Source organism: Panthera pardus, unplaced genomic scaffold, assembly GCF_024362965.1.
Source record: "Panthera pardus isolate Hobbes unplaced genomic scaffold, ASM2436296v1 HiC_scaffold_6, whole genome shotgun sequence".
Taxonomy (NCBI): Eukaryota; Metazoa; Chordata; class Mammalia; order Carnivora; family Felidae; genus Panthera; species Panthera pardus.
In genome coordinates, this window is record NW_026526991.1 from 67,752,839 (window position 1) to 67,774,048 (window position 21,210).

The 21,210-nt window shown below is 37.6% G+C and overlaps 1 protein-coding gene across 1 annotated transcript in view; it reads left to right on the forward strand.

The window, feature by feature from the left end:
• SLC38A4 (solute carrier family 38 member 4) overlaps positions 1 to 21,210 on the forward strand; it is a 71,606-nt gene that overhangs the window by 9,395 nt on the left and 41,001 nt on the right. The window lies entirely within an intron of this gene.

The following is a 21,210-nucleotide window of genomic DNA, read 5'->3' on the forward strand; positions in this document are numbered from 1 at the left end:
AACAGTCTAGAGCCCTGACTAGATCCAAGTCTAACTGAAGGCATCATGCTAAGTCACCAATTTAATGATTTCTGTTACCAGAAACATATTCCTTATTCCAAACTCTGCCAGAGGATAGAGGGTAGGTACAGGATGCTGGTTCCAAAGCATAAACATAGATGGACTGTCATAGCTAAAATAATTTAGAACTCCTTTTATAGGCACATCTGCTCTCCTGAATCTTTCAAAATGGGGCAGAATCTTTGTACCATCTATGTAATTTATTTTATTTTGTGTGAATGTTAGATACCTCACATCGCTTTGCAGGCTGTTCTGCTGGGTTACATCTCCTTTATGGGGACCCTAAGGTCCCACAGCCTGTGGTAGGACAGAATGCAGCCTAGCAATCTTGAGGGAGTGAACACTCTGTTGTAAGTCAGGAGACTGAACAAAAGGCTTGCTGAATTTTGTTCACCTCTCTTGCTATTATGCTATTACTTTTTTTTTTTTTAATTTTTTTTTAACGTTTATTTACTTTTGAGACAGAGAGAGACAGAGCATGAACGGGGGGAGGGTCAGAGAGAGAGAGCGAGACACAGAATCTGAAACAGGCTCCAGGCTCTGAGCTATCAGCACAGAGCCCGACGCGGGGCTCCAACTCATGAGCCGTGAGATCATGACCTGAGCTGAAGTCGGACGCTCAACCGACTGAGCCACCCAGGCGCCCCGGTATTACTTATTTAACTAATGATGACAGTCATTCCAAGGGTGTGATGTGAAATGCAGACATAGACTACGGTTCCCAACATTGCGGATTTTGGTTTTTTTAAGGGATAACTGAGGGGGTTTGTTTGTTTCTTAAACTCTTTCTTTAAAGCGAAAAAAAACCCAGAGCTTTTCTGAAAGAAAAATAGAAATGCCTCATGTACTATATCAGTGTAGACAAAACCCAAACAGCTGTACAATTACTTTTGAACAATTTTGTAATGCTAGGGCAGTATCCACACTTTACAGAATGACACCAAATATAATGGTTTACATTATTCTTTATACCAGAATTCCGTAAAGTTCAAACTCCTTAACGTGGCCGTCAAGGTCAACCTCAGCCAGACTCTACACAAACACTCCATGTGAGCTGCAGTAGACTCCAATTGTCTTGGTATTACTGGGGCCAAACTTCTGATCCCATTTCTCCTGCCTGGAACCACCCTCCTCTCTCTGGCGTCATACCATTATTCCTCTATGAAACCTGTTCCATTTGTCCCAGTTCCCATGCGGAGCCCTCCAGTTCAGTTCCAGGTCTTGAAGACAGGTATCCTGTTATGAATAGTGTCCAACAAAAAAGTAGGTACCCAGTAGTGATGGAATGTTGTCAGGAGCTGGGCTCTGCAGTCAGATGTGGGGGGTGGGGGTGAGTCCCGGCTCAGTCACCTGTTCACCAGCTTTGGTCTCTGGGTAAATTACTCAGTCTTCTTGAGCATCGGTTGCCTTACATGTAAAATGGGGATAATAATACTACCTACCTCAAAGGTTAGGGTATTACTGATTTGATACATGTAACATGCTTAGCATAGGGCTGGCTGTCATGTATATGGTTACTAATGAGAACTTTAAAAATGAGCTTTCAGACTTTACAAAATTAACAGGCTTATGGTCTGAGTGGAGGATGCAGACTAGAAAACTTAGTAGTTCAGGCTTCTCTGTGTCTCTCAACCCTACCTGCTGTCATAGGAAGGGACAGTGTCCCTTTATGCCTATCAAGGAAGGCAATCTCTAATCCCCGCCCACTAAGATGGAACTCAGAGTGAAGCAGAGAGATTCTTTCCTTCTTAGATCTAACATAACTATGTGCAGCTTGGCATCGATTTTATTTTTAGTAAGAAGTGATCAAATGATGAGTACATTTCTATGAAGGGAACAAATACTAGATGTTGACTTCAAAGAGTAATGAAAGTAGTCATCCATCCTCGAAGCTATTACCAATACAATCTGTAGCCTTAGAAAAGTGAAAAGTTCGATGAATTAACCGGTTGTTGAATCTGCATAATGCCAAATTAGTAGGTTTTCTGATATTCCCTTACAAACTGGTTGATATTTCACTGAAGCGTAGGTTCAGTCCAATCAAGGGCATAATCATTAGTGCACTCTGTGTTCACGGGTTTCTAAACAAACCCTTTTTGTGTCTTGAATTACAGATCTAAAAATGATGGGTTCAGTCCACAGCATGCAATTACAAACAGAATGGGGATACTTTAAATAAATAGCAAAGTAGATTAGTTTGGGATGGGGTGGGAGGGGGAGAGTCACATACAGATTCTGATTTTATGTTGTTCTTGGGGCCATACCTTAAATACTACTTTTTGCCAAGTAATAGAAACTCTATGTGTACAAGTATTGCAAATAACAACCCCCCAACCCCGAAGATGTCCACAAAAATTTGGTGAGGTGCACATGTACACATGGATATTTATAAATTTCACAGGTGTAGAAGAGAAAAATTCTGTTCAAAAGTCTCATTTGTTGGGGTGCCTGTGTAGCTCAACCGGTTGAGCATCCAACTCTTGATTGATTTCAGCTAAGTCATGATCTCATGGTCTGTGAGATCGTCCCACCTAGCGATTCTGTCTCTCCCTCTCTCCCCACTTGCTCTCTCTCTCTCAAAAGAAATTAAATATAAAAACAAGTTTCATTTGTTTAGCTAAGGAGATAGAAAAACTCTTACATAATTAGCACAGTGTTCTGGTTCAGAGGAAGTTATACCTATCATGGATTGTCAATTTTCAAAAAATCAGAATACAGCAAGATCCATTTTAAAATTAGAATTTTACTCAACATGATTTAATCTTTTGTTGACGTCATCAATAATGGCAAAACTCAAAAATGCTAGGTAATAGGAATTTCTGGTTAGTTGAAGGAATTTAGAGTATCTTCCTTCTGCTTTCAACCTTTTGGTAGGAATACCAAGAAAAACATATGGAAAAGTTCTAAACTAGGAAACGTAAACCTTTTTAATATGGTTTCTAACATATTCCGAAGTAGAATATAGACAATGATACTGCATCTTTGCAAAACTTCAACAGTTATTAATACTTGTCTGTTATATTTCATCCATACCCATATCTTTCCTCCCTGTTACCCTTACCACAACCATTACTACATTATTTCCAAGAGAATCCAAGTCACCAAATAATTTGATCCATACATGATTCAATATGTATCTCACAAAGATAAGTCTTGAAGAATAACCAAATCATCATACCTTAAATAAGCCATTTTCTTAATATTACCAAATTTCCAAGCAGTGTTCATATATGTCTGATTATCTCTTTATTTTACTCCTAGTTTGTTTGAATCAGAATCGAAATGGGCTTCACACACTCTTTGGTTGATATGGATTAAAAGAGGTTTAAGAGACAGACATAAGTTCAGCCAATCCTCATCTCTTTTCTCACTTGCAATTTATTGGACAGTGAAACCAAGTCATTTGTCCTATGAAATTTCCCATACTCTGAATTTTGTTGATTTCCAAACTTTTAAAATGTCATCCTCAAGTTTTAATAGTCTGCCTTCTTTAAATCTAACCCTCATAAAATTGCTTCTCTCTCTTTTAAAATGTTTATTTATTTTGAGAGAGAGAGAGAGAGAGAGAGAGAGAGTGAGCGGGGTGGGGGGGACAGAGAGAGGGAGAGAGAGAATCCCAAGCAGCCTCCACAGCACCGTCAGCACAGAGCCCAACACAGGACTCAAAATCATGAAGAGCGAGATCATGACCTGAGCTGAAATCAAGAGTCGGATGCTCAACCAACTGAGCCACCCAGGCACCCCTAAATTGCTTCTCTTTTAAAGAAAAATTATACCTTGTCATTCTTTGCCTGTTTCTTTGAGGATCCTCCAGCCTACATTTTGCCTAATTTTGTCCAAATATCCTTCATTTTAATGCCTATGATTTACCTAACACTTCTTCCTGATAGAACCTGTCCAACCTGGAATGCCCTTAGGTCAGATTTCAAAATGTGTACTGGCCTCCTCACCCAGGTGCTTACTCAGCTTTCTCTGTATTGTCTCAAGACATCACCAGTAAACACTAGGTTGCTTTGAATTTAAAAATCATGCCACATGGATCCTGAGAAACGTAACAGAAACCCATGGGGGAGGAGAAGGAAAAAAAAAAAAAGAGGTTAGAGTGGGAGAGAGCCAAAGCATAAGAGACTGTTAAAAACTGAGAACAAACTGAGGGTTGATGGGGGGTGGGAGGGAGGGGAGGGTGGGTGATGGGTATTGAGGAGGGCACCTTTTGGGATGAGCACTGGGTGTTGTATGGAAACCAATTTGACAGTAAATTTCATATATTAAAAAATAAAAAAAAAAGAAGTTAAATAATATAAAAAAAATCATGCCACATGACTGCTTTTTAAAAAGTCCTTTTTGATTACGACATATACAAGTATATTTACTAGGAAATTATGTATTTGGGATTTGCTTTAAAATCATAGGGGAGTAAGAGTAGTGATTTGGATTCAGGAAGACTGCCACAGTTGATAACTGTTCAAGCTAGATAGTGCATCTGTGACGTTTCACTACATTATCCTATCGACATTTGTATAAATTTGAGGTTTTCCATAATAAATGACATATACTATATTACCCAAGCTAAATAATGAAACATTTTAGGGGCCTATGTTGTGACACCTTTGCTAAAAATCATCAAAAAAATCATGCCTAAGGGGGCGCCTGGGTGGCTCAGTCAGTAAAGCGTTCAACTCTTGATATCCGCTCAGATCATGATTCACAGTCGTGAGTTCAAGTCCTACATCAGGCTCATGCTGCACATGGAGCCTGCTTGGGATTCTCTCCCCCTTTGCCCTTCACCTCCTTTCTCTCTCTCTCTCTCAAAATAAATAACATTAAAAAAAATTGTGCCTAAGGAACACGCACTTGCTTATCCTATTCCGGAAGTCTGGTTTGCCTAAAAACAAATCAGTTTTAAAGTAAAATGAAATCATCAGATAAGTAATATTTAAATAAAATGGGGACATGGTTTGGAATGATTTGAAACAGGACTCATGCGGAGGTGCTTCATAGGTTTTGTGGTCTGTCTTAAGACTCTGGTGTGGTAGAACTCACTGACGTGCCCCTGGAGCCTACTAATAGCTAACGAAAGACTCCCAGAAGAGGAGTGAACCAACTTATTTGATTATCCCATAAAAAAAGATTCTAGGATAGATTATGAAGGTCACACTACCTCTCCCTGCTACTATGCTAGAGGAACGTGCAGGTCCTATTTTCCAAGGTGAAAAGTCAAACACAAACTTTTTCAAAAACCTATCAGCTTTTAACTTTAGTCGGATTTCTCTTTATTTTGTTCAATTGTTGAAAAGAGAACTTAGCACCTTATGCTTACATTAGTCATATATACTAGGAAATGCCTTTTAAAGGGCATATAGCCTTTATCAATAATTTTCTGTTAACTAAATGTAATACAAGTAAAATAATTTATGATGGCATTTATTTTTTTTTTTTAATTATTTTTTTTTTTTTTAACGTTTATTTATTTTTGAGACAGAGAGAGACAGAGCATGAACGGGGGAGGGTCAGAGAGAGAGGGAGACACAGAATCGGAAGCAGGCTCCAGGCTCTGAGCCATCAGCCCAGAGCCCGACGCGGGGCTCGAACTCACAGACCGTGAGATCGTGACCTGAGCTGAAGTCAGACGCTTAACCGACTGAGCCACCCAGGTGCCCCGGCATTTATTATTTTTTTAAACTTACATCCAAGTTTATAATCAGCCATGCAACTACAAAACTCTCGTATATAGGGACCTGCTTCATTACATCTTTTCTGAAGTTGCATGAATTTAATCCCATACGGTATATACGAATTCCCAGGCAGTCCAGTTGAGAATAATTAAGGGAAAGAGTAAGAACTGAGGCTGAAAGTGGAAAGGAAAGGAAAACGGATGCACAGTAAGAAGAAATGCTTTTGTGTGAAGGCTTGGAACACATAAGTGGAACATAGGTCCTAGGGTAAGGCTTGCTGGGTTCTCACTTTGAGGGGAGGGAGCTACAAGCAGCGTGAAGGGGGGCTGGCAGCGTGTGTTCATGTCTCAGGTTAGAAATACCTGCTTCGAGAGACAGAGGAATAGGCTTCAGAAATATCTACTCCTCTAGGCCTAGTATGTTACTGAAAGGCTTCCAGAAGTTTCTCCATCTCAAGCGTCTGTGTTAGTCCTGTTTCTGGGCCCACACTGAGAGATAGCAAGCAGGAGACAATGCCTCTAATCCGTAAGATCAGAAAGACATTAGACATTTTATTAGAATGAGGTCATACACTGAAAACGTACCCTGGTATATGTAGATTTATATACAACAAAGCAGTGGGAGTTTGCAATTGTTGGAACTCTGGAAGAGGCCCTAGAGACATTTTCATGAACAAAAGGTGACAAGTCTAAATTTAATTATCCTCATGATTACCAATTTAAAATACGCAATAATATCATTGGTAACACTTTTACTTTTATGAGTATAAAAATATTATACAGAGTCACACGGGCTTGGCTTGACCCTAATCCCAAACTATATCTTCTCTGTAAGCTATTAAGTTACCCGACCTGGAATTCTCCTGTCACAGACTAAGAATTTGATCCTCTCAGCGGGTGAGAGGTTATTCTGCACTCAGATCCCCCAATGCCTCTGAGCTGTTACTTCTTACATAGTCACTTTTTGAAACATTTTTAATCAGAATTGAAATAAAAAGCCAATCATAATTCATCCAGCAAAATTATTATTTATGTATCCATTTCTGAATTTGCAGATTTGTAAACATTTTAAATTTGGCAAAAGATTTAGGAAAACAATTCAGTAGCCCATGTGAGTACATTGTTATTACTCCTTTATTCTCCACCAAAATTAGTTGAGAAAAATAAATTAGGAAGCACACTTTTGAGTAGGGACAGGACAGAAATAGTCAAGTGGGATGGGCTTCAAATTCCACGGGACTTTGGTCACCAAATACACTAATTGAGGCCAAAAGAAGGCCCAGTCATTTGCCCATCAGCCATAAAACAAATAATTTTCTCACAATAAATAAAGAAATGTTTTACATTTGCTCCTTAGAAATTGTTTGGGGTTCTTTTTGGATTCTGTGGGTTTCACTTTTAACAAACTCAAACTTGTATAGAAACTATCAGACAAAATAAAAATAAGGCATATTTATATGTCATGCGTTTAATAAAATGATAGTCATTAGCCCAAACTCTTACACTGCTGTGGTTGTGTCTTCTTTGCCAGAGTCCCTATTATGCAGCCCAATATACTAAACCTTTAAGATTCTTTTTGAGGAAAAAAAAGTAATGAAAAGTACTTAGGAATATTCTAAGTATTTCTCAGGATTATCATGGTCTCCTATGAAAATATCACTGCATACATTTCCATTTTTCCAAATATCTAAACTATCTGTACATCTAACATACTTTTTTGAATGTTCCTTTAATAAAAAAAAAAAAAAAAAAAAAAAAAGCTCTCCTTATCGTAGAAACACATATACGCTTTGTGTTGCAGTGGTTGCTATGACAAGTCTGTATATTTTATTAAATACCAGACCAGAGCAAACAGACGTTGCAACAGAGGTGGTGCTAGGGGCATCAAGACCTTGTCAGCATGTCTGTTATAAATATATATTTTTTCAGGGTTTCCTACATGTGAAATGTTAACTCTGTAACAAGGTTAACACAAGACAACAAATGCTATTGCCCAAATGGCTGAATGTTTTAAGGGGCCCTAAAATAGGAAAGAAAATGAAGCCATTTCTTCTGGAGATCTGTGAATATTATAAATAACAAAAGTTTGGAGACCATTCCTGAAATGGCCAGTAGGCCTAGAAATTCAACTTGCCAACTGGTTTTCAGCCAAGAATACAGACTAAAATTTTTCAATTGCGGTTTGTACATGACCATTATTCTTCTGAATCAAAAATAATCTCCTGCTTAAGAGTAGGTTCTCATAAAAATTTTAAGGACCTAGGCTATTTTATGTGGTTCACTGATTTAAAAATATACAACCACCACCAACAATAAATAATATTTATTTAGTCCTTACTGTATCTCAGGTCCTATTCTCAGCTCCTTACATGTTATTATCTTACTTGGGGAAACATAAAGCATACGTATGCCTTCTTTAATCAGTTACTGTTCTGTGCAAAAATAAGGAAGGAACTAAAAAATAAAAAGAGGTCTTAATTTACCCATCTACCTAAGACATAAAGTGAGGGCATCTCCATAAGATTCACAGAGTCAGAGGGGGAGACAGATGCCCTCTGAACACCAAGAACCCTTGAAAAACTGTTTTCTTCCCCCATCTAGTCAATGCAGGCATCCTCTCTTATGTATCAGTTGTGCCAATTATCTTCAAATGATTTCAGTGACCACAACATGGAATAACTGATGGTGGTTAGATGAGATAATGCAGTGCTTTAAAAGAAAATCCTTTCCTAAACATTTTAGGTGAGAATGCATGTGCCACAAAGCCATACGACCTCCTCTTTTTCTGCATACTAAAAGTGAATCTGTTTATACACCTAAATATTCCTCTTGGGGATATCAAGACATCTGTGACCACGTATATAATAAAAACTGAGTGCTTTTATTTGCTGAAATCCCAGGAAAAAGAATAAACAGAGCCCTCAGTTTTTCACTCCAGCTGGAATGATTCAGCTTATTGAGGTCATCATGAGGAGATTTCTCTAAGACATCTGAAAATGTGTTTCATCTTTTTGCCACATATTTCTCAATCCTTATATTAGTGTAATAAAAATAAGTTGTGTCGGATATTTAAGAAATATTTAAATAATGTTTCTTGTGATCCAAAACCTGACCAGAACACACTTGAGTACAATCCTAGGGAGTCTTTCAACAATTCACTCTGGCCTCCTCATTTTCTCTTCTCTTTCATTACTTAGCTCTTGCTCCTATTGTTTCTCTTCTTAAAGGGGCATTGGCAGTGACAATGGCGCATGGGAGTGATACAAACATTGTGTACTTAACAATTGCCCCAGGCAAACCAGCGTATACATTGGGCTGTAACTAATTCAGCAGATTCGTTTTGTTATCCTACCACCAAATAGTGGGGCTGACTCTTTTTTTTAACTAAATTTACCTTTTACCTTAAAACTTTTTTTTTTGTTGTTTTTTTTAATGTTTATTTATTTTTGAAAGCAAGAGAGGCTAAGCATGAGCCCGGGAGAGGCAGAGAGCGAGGGAGGCAACAGAATCTGAAGCAGGCTCCAGGCTCTGAGCTGTCAGCACAGAGCCCGATGTGGGGCTCGAACTCGTGAACCGTGAGATCATGACCTGAGCCGAAGTCGGACGCTTAACCGACTGAGCCCCCCAGGTGCCTCCCTTATGACATTTAAACTGGGTTGTTGAGACCATGAATCTTAGTAGTCTGGGTAGGTACTACCATAATGACACCTAACGATGCCTAAAGATATCTATAGTCATGTAATAAATATACTTCAATATTACTGTTTTGGAGGACAACAGGGACTTGTTCATGTCAGTATATTCACACTGGTGTGGAAACAGCTCAGTATGTCAGCAACTGGAAGAGCAACTGTCTGTTGTTGTTTTTTTTAATGTTTACTTATTTTTGAGAAAGAAAGGGGGGGAGGGGCAGAGAGAGAGGGAGATAGAGGATCTGAAGTGGGCTGTGCGCTGACAGCCCGATACGGGGCTCGAACTCACAAAGCATGAAATCATGCCCTGAGCTGAAGTCGGACGTTTAACTGACTAAGCCACCCAGGCGCCCAAAGAGCAACTATCTGAAAGGGGAAGAGGTAGAAAGGAAGTAAAATACCAGCGTACACATCACCAACTTCCATCAGCAGCACACGGTCATTCACATTTGTACCCATACCACCTAATGGGTAAAAAAAAAAAACAACAAAAAAAATCAACAACAAAAAAACCTGGTATGTTTCCCAAATAGTGTTAAGAATATTTTATAAGAACACTAAAGATTGTAATCAAATGTTATTTTTAATGTCTATAAAGCATTCTGTATGAAAACACCTGCATGTATGCTTTCTCATTTCTAACAAAGACCGAATTAAACTGGAACTCATACAGGATTTGACAGCACAGTCTCAAAGACTTCAGTTCAAATTCTAAGCAGTTGTATCCAGGTGAGCCTCAAATTAACGAGAAGGAGCCTATGTGCATGCTCGTAAGACTTGTTCGTGTTGAAGAGATGTAAAGATGGAAGTGATGGGGTCCTGTTTGATCAAGAAGCTGCCTCAGAGAGCCCTTCATGTTGCCTGCTTGCTCAGCCATGCACTGATTGATAATGATGAAAAGGATCTTGCAGCTGAATCAAGTGACAACGATTGGATCAGAATTGTAGCTGAGGAGAGTAGAAATTATAGTTGAGAATTCGTAGAAATTAGTATTAAAACTAATACTAGTATTAGTATTAAATCGGTATTAGAATTAGTATTAGTATCAGAATTAGTAAAAATGCCCAGCAAGATCTCAAATCCCAGAGTATAAGCAAAATGTAGGTCACTTCCTTTGGCATTTGGAAAATGTGTTCTCGGTATATCTGTGGGTCTTCATGTTTTGTTAGTGTCACCAAAGAAATAAAAAATAAATAAATAACCCAAAGCCAAGCCAAGCCAACCCTCTCCCTCACCCAAGTCTACCAGTACATTTACATGTTTAAACACTGGCTCTGAGGACAGGTTCAGGGGTAAATATGTACCATGGGGCTGTTCAGCTTCACAGGTTGGTTAATGTTAAACAAACACATATTGCAAATCATGTCTTATTACGAGGTTGTTTTCTGAGATTCCACGGGTCAGGGTCAAAACCTGCCATTTTCTAGCTTTTCGACAGGGCTAATCAATAGTGTAACAAGTGGAATAACGGTCTAATTAAACAGTGACAATACACTTCCAAAGCAAAGGTGTCGAAACTATTTTATGATCAATCAATTTTGCTAATGTCCTATTGCCCTTATAAACAGCAAAAAAGAAAAAAACACACCTACCTTTTACATTTATAATGATTAAATATCCATTATCTCATTTACCTCTCAAAGTAACCTGGGATAATGGTTTCTGTTAGACCAGTTTGAAAGAGAAAATTGAATTCCAAAATATTTACGTGACTTTATCTGCTTATTCAACAAAGATGTATTAAGTGGGTGATACTGGGTTTTGAAGTCAGAGACAATTCTTTAAAGACACAAATACTCACATAATGTTTACCATGTGCCACTCTTCTAAATTCTCTACAAATATGAACTTAGTTATTCCTCATAACAGCGGTGTAGGGCAGGCACTATCATAACCTCCTCTTTACAGATGAAGGGCCTGAGGCAGGGAAGTGGCCAACTTTCCCCAAGTCCGACAGCTAATAAGTGACAGAAATTGGATTTAAATCCAGGCATTCAAGCCCCAGAATCTATACTAGTTGACCCTGTGCTATGCTGAATAAGGCACAGCATCTGCTCCCAAGGACTTTCAAAGTCTAAAAGGGCAGACATGTAGACAAACGTGTCAGTACAGTTCGCAGGAAGCAGAGGGCGCGGAGGAGGGATGATTAACTCTAACTTGTCCAGAAGCTCTCAGCTGGCAGGCGGCAGAATGGGAATCAGATCCAAATCCATGAATTTGGACTCCAGAGTCCGTGTGCTGTCCATTTCATAGGGCAGGCCCATATTTGATAAAAGGGTTTAGAATGACAATAAGAAAGCAATGCACTTATAGGAACATAGCATGTGAACCAAAGGATAAAGACCATGCTTCTCTAAATAGGAAAAAGAAAGCACTGTGGTTCCTAACAGATATAAGATACAGGTATACAGATCTCCCTCTCATCATCTGTGTAATACATACATGTATAATACATACAACACATAATTTAATATATATGTAGATACCAGCAGAACTCTCAAGTATATCAAATCAACTGCAAAATTCCTCAGTTATTCTAAGGCTTGCAGTCACTCAGAAAAAAAAAAACAACAACAGATATTCTACTCGAAAGTAGGAGAAAGGCCTAAAGACATGGAGACAGTGATGAGCATCATTCTGGGCATATAATAGATATTCAGCGATTACTGGCTGACTGATTGATTTACTGAAAACAAGAAAGAAAAAGAAAAAAGACTAGAGATGATGCATTCTGTTGCTCACCTTTTAACCTTGCTGAAAATTTTGATGAGAATTAGGTAAATTGAAACATTTAGAATCAGGATTTCATGTCAACATACCAATTTTATGATGGACAGGTCTCTATTGGACAACCATTTTGATATTTCTTTGACCACTGTATAAGCGTGGCTACCAACTATTTACATTTCTATGTTTTGTAGTCCAAGCAGTGGCAAAAAGAACTCCACAGGAAATAAATATTTGGCCAGTTTGTAAGTGTACTTGTAAGTGTATTTTTGGCACATAGTAGTTGTATTTGTAAGTGTATTTTTGGCACATAGTAGGTCCCCAATAAATGATAATGTGAAGTTCATTTGCTCTTCCCAATGGTCCTGTTATTATCCCAAGAATTATATACTTTTTATAAATGAGAAAATGAAGACCCAGAGAGTTTACCAATTTGTTGATAGTTCCCATAGCTAGTGAATGATGGAATTAGAACTTGAACCCAGATTTCCCGAATTGCAAATGTCAAGTGCTAGCATAACAAAGGAAGAAGAACTTGTTCAGCCATTCAGATCCTTTTGGGTATCAAAAACTTTCTCCAGGTAGACTGCAAGGGATGAATAGGGATCCTTTCAAGACAAAAATGTGAAGCTCTTTTCAGGCCTCCTATGAAAAAACTAACGTTAAAAGTCTTATGCAAGATTCAAAGGAAGTGCCATCAGCTTTAAAACTTAAGAGCACAAGCACAATAATTTGAATCTATGTGATTATCTTATGCACATGTAAATATCAGATCACCCATAATTAAGAAGTATCAGTCTTTAAGCTGTTATTTATCATACTACTCTAGATGCTATAAAAAGGAATTTGAATATAGATACTTACAAATTAAGATACCAATATTACTGGATAAATTACTCATAATTATGCATCAATCTTTACTTAGATGTATTTTAAAATAATTAAGTTTAGATATGTTGAACCTTAGATTCTAAAATTAAAAATAACCTTCAAATAGCTAGGAAAGAATAGAAAGAGTCAAGATTTCTATAGTTAAAACTTCAATTTCTGTAAGACTTGTAATTAGCTCCTTTCTCATGTATTTTACATGATATGAAGCAAAATACCTATAAACCTAAACTTTTCTGCTCTTAGCCAAATTATATGATAACAATCCTGATGGTCTAAACACAAAGCAGAGGCCCCAGCCCACCTGAACACTTTCTCCAAGAATGTAATGCAGGCAAGAACTGCCCCAGGCTACCCTAGTGGTGTGTGTGTGTGTGTGTGTGTGTGTGTGTGTGTGTGTGTGTGTTTCCTGTTTGCAATCTTTATTATCACAATTTCTAACACATTTTCTTCACGTATCTGAAGTGTCCGCACTGTTCGGCTGCTCTTTTTTATAAGCTCATTTGAACAAAACAACAACAGAAAGACAAGGCACCCAAAGCCTGGTGAGATCCCACCTGCTACCTCTCCCATCGCTTGCCTCCAACTTTGCTGCTTCTTGCCTCCTTTGCCTTTGCTCATGCTGTCCCTGCGCTGGTGGTCTGCTCCCCATCCCTCGGATCCTGGCCAGCTCCTGTTTATTCTTTTAGTCTGAGCCCAGCTGTCATCTCCAGGAAGTCCTGTCCATCTTTCTCAAACTGAGTTGGGTGCCACACTTATCCTTCCCCTCAGTTCTTACAGGCATCTCACCTACTACCTTACAGTGGCCTGACCTACATAAGCAGTGGATTCCCTTGAGAGTCCAGGGCTTCAGAGACTGGATCTTCATTTTTTATTGTCTCTGTTGCCTTAGCCCCTCCCACAAAGTCTGGTTCATAGGTGTTCAATAATGAGTGAGTAGATGAAGATAACTCCTTCCACTGTAATAGAAATCGACTATCTCACAGCATTATGCTAGAAATAGTGATGTCCATTTTTCTCCACAATATTTTGAGATCTATTAGCGTACCTCCTGCTGGTGGGGAAAAAGCAATCCCTCCTTTCAAACAAACTGGACATGTATAATTTTGTCTTGACTCTAAATAACTCATAAGTGCCCATTCAGAATCGAAGATTTTTCAAGAGGGTTGATTATTGCTGGTCAAGCACCCAAAATACTCTCACCAGAAATAGACATTTATCCGGGATAAAGAATTGTTACAAAACCTAGGAGAGGAACTCTTCATATTGTTTTTGTCTTTAATACACGTTTATTGTTTTTCTTATGGTGAAAGTAATCCCTAATTTTTAAAGATTATTTGCAAATATTGATGAGAAAGAGATTATCCATGTTTCCCCAACTGGGAGATAACCACTATTCGTATTTTGATAGGTGTTCTTTCAGGCATTTTTCCTTTGAATCTGTTTGTGTACATATATGTAAGTTTAAAAACACAGGGATCATATTACTATTAGATTTTGTGATTTGCTTTTAAAACCTATAGTTACAATTTTTGCATACCTTTATTATTCCTTGAATATTCTTTGAACACATGACTGGTAATTATTGCTTTATATTCTGGGAAGGCAGTTCTCTATAAAAGGACTAATGCATATAATATGAGCATTCGCTTTACCCCACCTTACCATTGTCTCTGAGAAGAACAACTCAGGAACTATTGCATTTTAACATATCACAGGATCCATCAATTGAAATAATTATTACAATGTTTCCTGTTGCAACCTCATATATAAGTTCCAAAGAAAGGTTTTGGAGGCACAGATTGAAATCATTGTCCTTAACAGAGACTTTCATTAATTCAACATTTATACAGTGCCTATTATAACCCAAGCATAGGCTAAAATTAATCAAGGTAAGCAAGCAAAAGAAATTGTTTACAACTAAATTGGCTGTCTAGACATACTTGAATCCATCCCCAAACCTCCTAAACCATCTGACTGAATGTCCCCCCTCTGCTGCTGTCCTGCTAAGTAAGGTCAAGACATTTACTTTACCTGAGTCAATTTTCCTATATTTAAAGAAAGATTGATGCTACCAACTTTACACCCAGCTTTCCAGGAATTATAATTCCTCGTTCAAGCCACCCACAAAGTACAAAAAAACTCAGGTAGTCTTACTGCCGCTGGGCACTGGTAACCCTTGTAGCAGAGAGGATGAGTGTATCAGTCTGTAAGCGCCCTGCAAAGAGCTCTGAGCCTGTGGCCCTGCCCTGGAGTTGCTGACAGCCCAGCAGGAGAGATGAACATTCCTGGCAGAAACCTGCACCTCATTTACTGCACAGACCTGACGCAGGAAATCCTCCGTGAGAGACTCAGGTCCGTGAGAACTGTCATTGTCAACTGTGACAGATCTCACTCTGCTCAGATTCCTTTGAAAAACAGTTTGTGGTAGACATGCACACTTTATTTCAACATTGAGGCCAGCCTGACCATATCGCTTGTTAACAGGGACACTGATTCCTTTACAGCACAAGTTCATGTCCTCACCTTTTGGGAGCCCCCTTCCCATTAAAGATCCCATTGAGTGTTCTTCTGCCTCCTTACAGCCTATTGGGTCACAGCTCAAGATACTGTTGGGAGTCCAAGTTCAGGCAAGATGGCACCAGGTTTACAATCTCCAATCAATGATAAAATTACAAAATCAAAATGTCTAGAAAATGTTGTGGTAGAGAATTTGCTTTTAAAGGAAAGGGATGGATGGGAATATAAAGGAGAGCAATGGAACTTACTGTGCTGTGGCCCCCAAAGAATAGTTTTTAAACCCTCAATTGCTCTTCATTAGAAAGGCAGTCAACTCAAGCTCCCATTGTGTTAATACTGCATTCTGTACAAAGAACTGAGATGAACAAGGTGATTTAGCTGGAAGTGTTGTTATCATTATAGTTCTACATCACCTTCCTTCCCAGGGCTGACTCCTCAAGCAGGCATTGTAAAGGGTAGGACTCATTCTTCAAAGCAAACTTTTAAAAGCTCTAATTTAGCATTTAGAATTTCGGTATATTATTTTAAATCGTAACCAGCCATAGCCTCACAGACCTTGTTATCTTTTACCCCGACAGATCTGCTCAGGCAGAAGTTGGAATGAACTTTTGATACTGTTTTCTTTGCATCATTTCAATGTGGGATCAAAAAATAAAGATTGACAAGAATTTGAGTTGCTGAAAAGACAAATAGCAGAGAGCAAAAATAACAACATGAGCTGTCTTCTAACTAGATTTTTTGTTTTTTTGTTTTTGTTTTTTGGGTTTGTTTTTTTATTTTTGTTTTTTGTTTGTTTCATTTTGTTTTTTGGTTTTTGTTTTTGTTTTTTGGTCAGCTGAGGCTAAAAGGAATCTTCTATTTAGGTCTGTGGCAAAGTCTCTTAAATTTGTCAACCTGCTCCAAACTTGTTTGCTAATTTTGCAACATAGTAGTTGACTATGCAAACATTTCCAAAACATTCCATTGTATAACTGTAAAGGTGCTGTAGGCTGGGTTGAAAAGAGGGGCAGGCCATCAACTAAGTCACTTTCTCAGAATGCATGGGTCATTGCATTTTTCTTGGTCAGGGATTTTTTAGAGCAGAAAAGCAAGGTCTCTTCCAGGGGCCTGGGCTGGGAAGTCCTTTGAGGTCTCTTATTTGAGAGTGTTTCGAGTTTCTGAAGGTATCCCCAAATGAGGCTATTGAAAGTCGTTTGTATGGTATGTGGGTTTAGGTGTTAATTTGCTAAATAGACACGTTGATAATGTACTACATTTAATAAGCCTGTTTTGGGCTTTAAGTAAATTTTTAAATATATTTGGAGCCTTAAAAAATGGAAGTGGCCTAAGATTCGATGGATATGTGACAGGCTGTGCTGAAGGAGGATTAGACAAACATTAATCTTTAGTTCTTTTTTTTTTTTAAGTTTATTTATTTATTTTTCAGAGAGAGAGTGAGTGAGGAAGAGAGGGCCAGAGAGAGGGGGAGAGAGAGAACCCCAAGCAGGCTCCAAGCTGTCAGTGCAGAGCCCGATGTGGGGCTTGAACTCACAAACCATGAGATCATGACCTGAACCTAAATTAGGAGTCGGATGCTTAACCGACTGAGCCACCCAGGCGCCCCTTAATCTTTAGCTCTGCGTCTGCAATTAATTTGGCATGTGGCTCTTTGGGGGTATTCAGTTTTATCTGCCTTTATTCTGTATTTTTTATTCTGTGAGTTGAGGTTAATAACTATAAAACCATAGAAAAAGACACCTACAGCAATACCTAAGCTTTCATCATTCTGCAAGTGATACAAAGACTATTGTAGCTCAAGTATATACACAGTCAACTCACCTTCGGGATCATAGAATTCTGTTATTTGAATTATTTAGGAAGATTTCTGTAACATTTCTGTACGGAATTTTTTTTCTTTCATTTTTTTTCTTGTGTCCATATTGAGAGATAAAATGAAGAATTTGGAGCGCCAAAGCATGACGTCAAAAAAAAAAAAAAATCACAAATTCTCTTCAACACTGTAAGCCTGAAAATGAAAATCCAGAGGGTAAAAACTCCATCAAAAAGAAATAATCAAGATCTTGTTTCTGACTGCAGTTGTCCTAGTATCTATTTTTAAGAATGACTTGGTAAATCAGGTAGACATTTACCCACAATACGATAGGAAATAGTTGGATTAATGTAAGTGCCCATATTTGGAAGCACTAATATTGACTGTAGGATGATGGACATATAGTCTCGGGACTTGATCTACTTTATTAGAGTTTGAGTTTATGAAGCTAAAGGCTGAAAATGATAAAAAAAAAAAAAGTAACTTCTTGGAAAATAAGGCATCACAAAAAGAACGTAGTTCTTTTCTGCTCTAAAAGAGTGTCACTTTTTTAGCAAGGATAAAAAGAAAGATGAGAAAAAGGTAGGTGACCTAAAGAGAAGTTAAAACAGGAGAAAAGAAAAGGAAGGGAATGCAGGTACAGACATGATACAAAATTATTAAAAATTAGGTAATTTGGTTTCTTCTTAGTCAATACTGTTTCTACCCTCTTCTGCCAGTTTGGCTATAATCAGATCATATTTCCAAGTATTATTTTGTCCCATGACTAAAATTAGAAATTTGGGTGCAGTTCTGATGAGAACAAGAGGTTATCTTTCTCAGTGTCATTGCAAAATGCCATGATGGTCTGGCTAAGGCATTTTTTTTTTAATTGTTGACTCATTTTGACTTGATCCAGCTGGAACTTTCTGAGGACAGCACTGAAAGTGGAAATTTTAAACAAGATAATCAGTGATTTTAAATATAAGCAAGAAAAATTTTAATTCAATGTATAGGTAGGATCTGAACTTATTTTGAGCCAACAATTTTGTACTTTGAATAGATAACATATTGGGATATACGCTCTAAGACCTTCTCTGTACTATCTGAAAATGATAGCCATAGATGGATGGATGAGGTGCCAAAATGGATGCGTTATCACCATGTAGTCTCTTCCTGTATATAAAGAAAAATGAAGATTGTATTGCAAGTTTCTTGTTTTTCATAGGATAGTCACATAAAATTCATGGCATGTATGGTGAGCTAGTAAGAGTGATAAATCGGAACAGTAGTATAAGAAAGAGTCAAACCACCAGTGACCTTGGTTTAAATCCTTTCCATTTGCCTTTTCTTCTGCCATTATCCTCAGATAGGTAAATACCACCAAAGCCAAACTATCATTCAGCCTCCTCACTGACCTCCGTGTCCCTGCCTCCATCTCCTCCTTCTTCCTACCTGCCTCCCCTTCCTGCTGATTTTATAATTTTTTTTTTCAGAAGCCTTCAAGAGATCCTTATCATTAAAATTCTGAGCTTCTTTTACAGTCTGGACTATTCCATTCTATGCCTTTTTTTTTTTTTTTTTTTTTTTTTTTTTTGCCAGAACACGCTTTAGTCTGTTTACAGTTTTCACCCAGGATGCCTTTCCTTTTTCTTTCTACCTATTGGGATCTCATGTGGACTTTGAAGGTCCTCCTCAAAGTCCATGGGCTCCATAACTCCTTCTTGGATGGTTTCAGTCCCAGGGGACTCTTCATCTTCCAGAGTCCTGTGCAATTATGCTGACATTAACTGTGTTATAGTCTGGGAAGTCAGGTATCCCTTCATGTGGACATATCTTATCCCTTGGGTCCCCTTTCCCCTTAACCCACGTACCAAGTCTCCTATATCTGCTCCTGGTAACACTTATATGAATTCCTTTTATGAAGGATCAGTTAAAGTGTTTGTCATCTTCTTGCCCAGACTTGCTTCATTTTTCACTACCCACAGATTTTTCATTGTATTCACTTTTTAAAGTCGGTACATATTCTGGTTCATTACCTCTTCCTAGAGTGGTACTGGAGCCAAATCAGAGACTAAATGAATATGTTGCATTTGCCATGCTTTAAAAATCAAAAGAGCAAAGACCTATTACCAAATGTATATAAAATTACATCACGAATGATTTTAAGAAATATGTAGAACATGAAACTATAGCGTTAAGTCTGTTTTCCTGATGAAAGGCAAGTTACAATGAGTTTCATCAAAAGCAGACTATATGTTTTTTCATTAATTGAAATACCTAAACATGTCAAAAATTGAGGGAAGAAAATAGTCAAACAAGCTCCCAAGCTGTTTTAATTCAGCTAACTTTTATCAAATTAATTTTCATATGTATATATTTGAGTTTTAAGTCAGTGTTAGCAAAGTTTGTGATAAGAATTTTGCAATTAGAATAGATTCAGAAGAAATATAGACCTCTCTTATGTGTGTTTTTTATTTTAATCTAATATGCTAGTTTACTATAATTTAGCGTATTTGAAGAAGATCTGAATTATAAATGAAATCTAAACTAAAATTTTAAGAGAGGTAAACTTTAGTTATTTATACATTTATCTCTATCCTTTTTAATATGAAGATACCATGGAATGAAATTCACATATTAGATTTTTTTTCAGCTGACCCACTATGAAATGGAATGTTACTAGAATACAGATATTTAATCTTCTAACAATTAGTGCAGGTTTTTGCTTGTTTAATCTTATACTCATCTGGTAACTTTTCAAAAAGAAAAATCTTAAGTTGGAAAGATCACAGTTTAAACAATGGAAGTGCTTTGAAAAGGAATAGTCTTTAAATTTTTCTGAAGTTAAAATTAATATATTTGTTATAATTTTTCCCTAGACCATAATAATTTTCACAAAAAAACAAATCTACAGAGTGATTTTGAAAAATAAAGAACAAGCTAAGTAAGACACAAATACAAGCCAAGATACCATATTAAAGTTAATAGACCAAATGGGCACATTTGAAAAGGAAATTAGAAAGGGGTGAATGGACATTTTACTTAAGCTGCTGCAGGGCACTATTAAGAATTTCTTACTCAAAGAACAATGCTTAGTTGTGTTTTTATAGAAATAGAGAGCTGACCCATGTGTTGTAATCTAACATTTCTTCTGATTGGTCATCAGATTGTTCACTCATGTCATAAATATTTAAAAGGCAAAGAACCCTGAATTCTGGATTGATTTTTAATCTTTTTTTCACCTCACTCTGATATGTGTAATTGATACATTTTCATAACAGAACAAATTATATGCCAACACACTTTGACTTTCTCTAATTTGTGGAAAGCCAAATAGATTTCTTTGAAAAGGAGGAAATGCTCATTTAGAAGTTCTTTACAAACTCCAAACAGGGGTGCCTGGAGAACTTATTTGGTTGAGCGTCCAACTCTTGATTTCTGCTCAGATCATGATCTCAGGGTCGGAGGAGCCTGCTTAAGATTCTCTTTCTCTCTCTCCTTCTGCCCCTCTCTCCCACTCGTGTTTTCTCTAAAAAAATTTTTTAAATAAAAAACTCCAGATAGCATTGTGCTTATTCAGCACAGTGCCTTTGGAATGGTAACAGTGGTAGACAGAGCTTACGATTTTCAATCTTGCGGTGCCTTAAGTAAGTTGGTGCCATTTGGAAGTGTCTGTCATTCTATAGAATTTCCTCCAAATAAGCCAGAAATTCAAATATATTTGAATATATATCCCCTATACCTAATATTTTCTATGCATTCTGATTATAATGCTTCAGTCAACAATCAGACTCCATAACTATTATTATTGTATTATTATGCTTTGGCTTCAGTTCATACACCTAGAAACATCAATT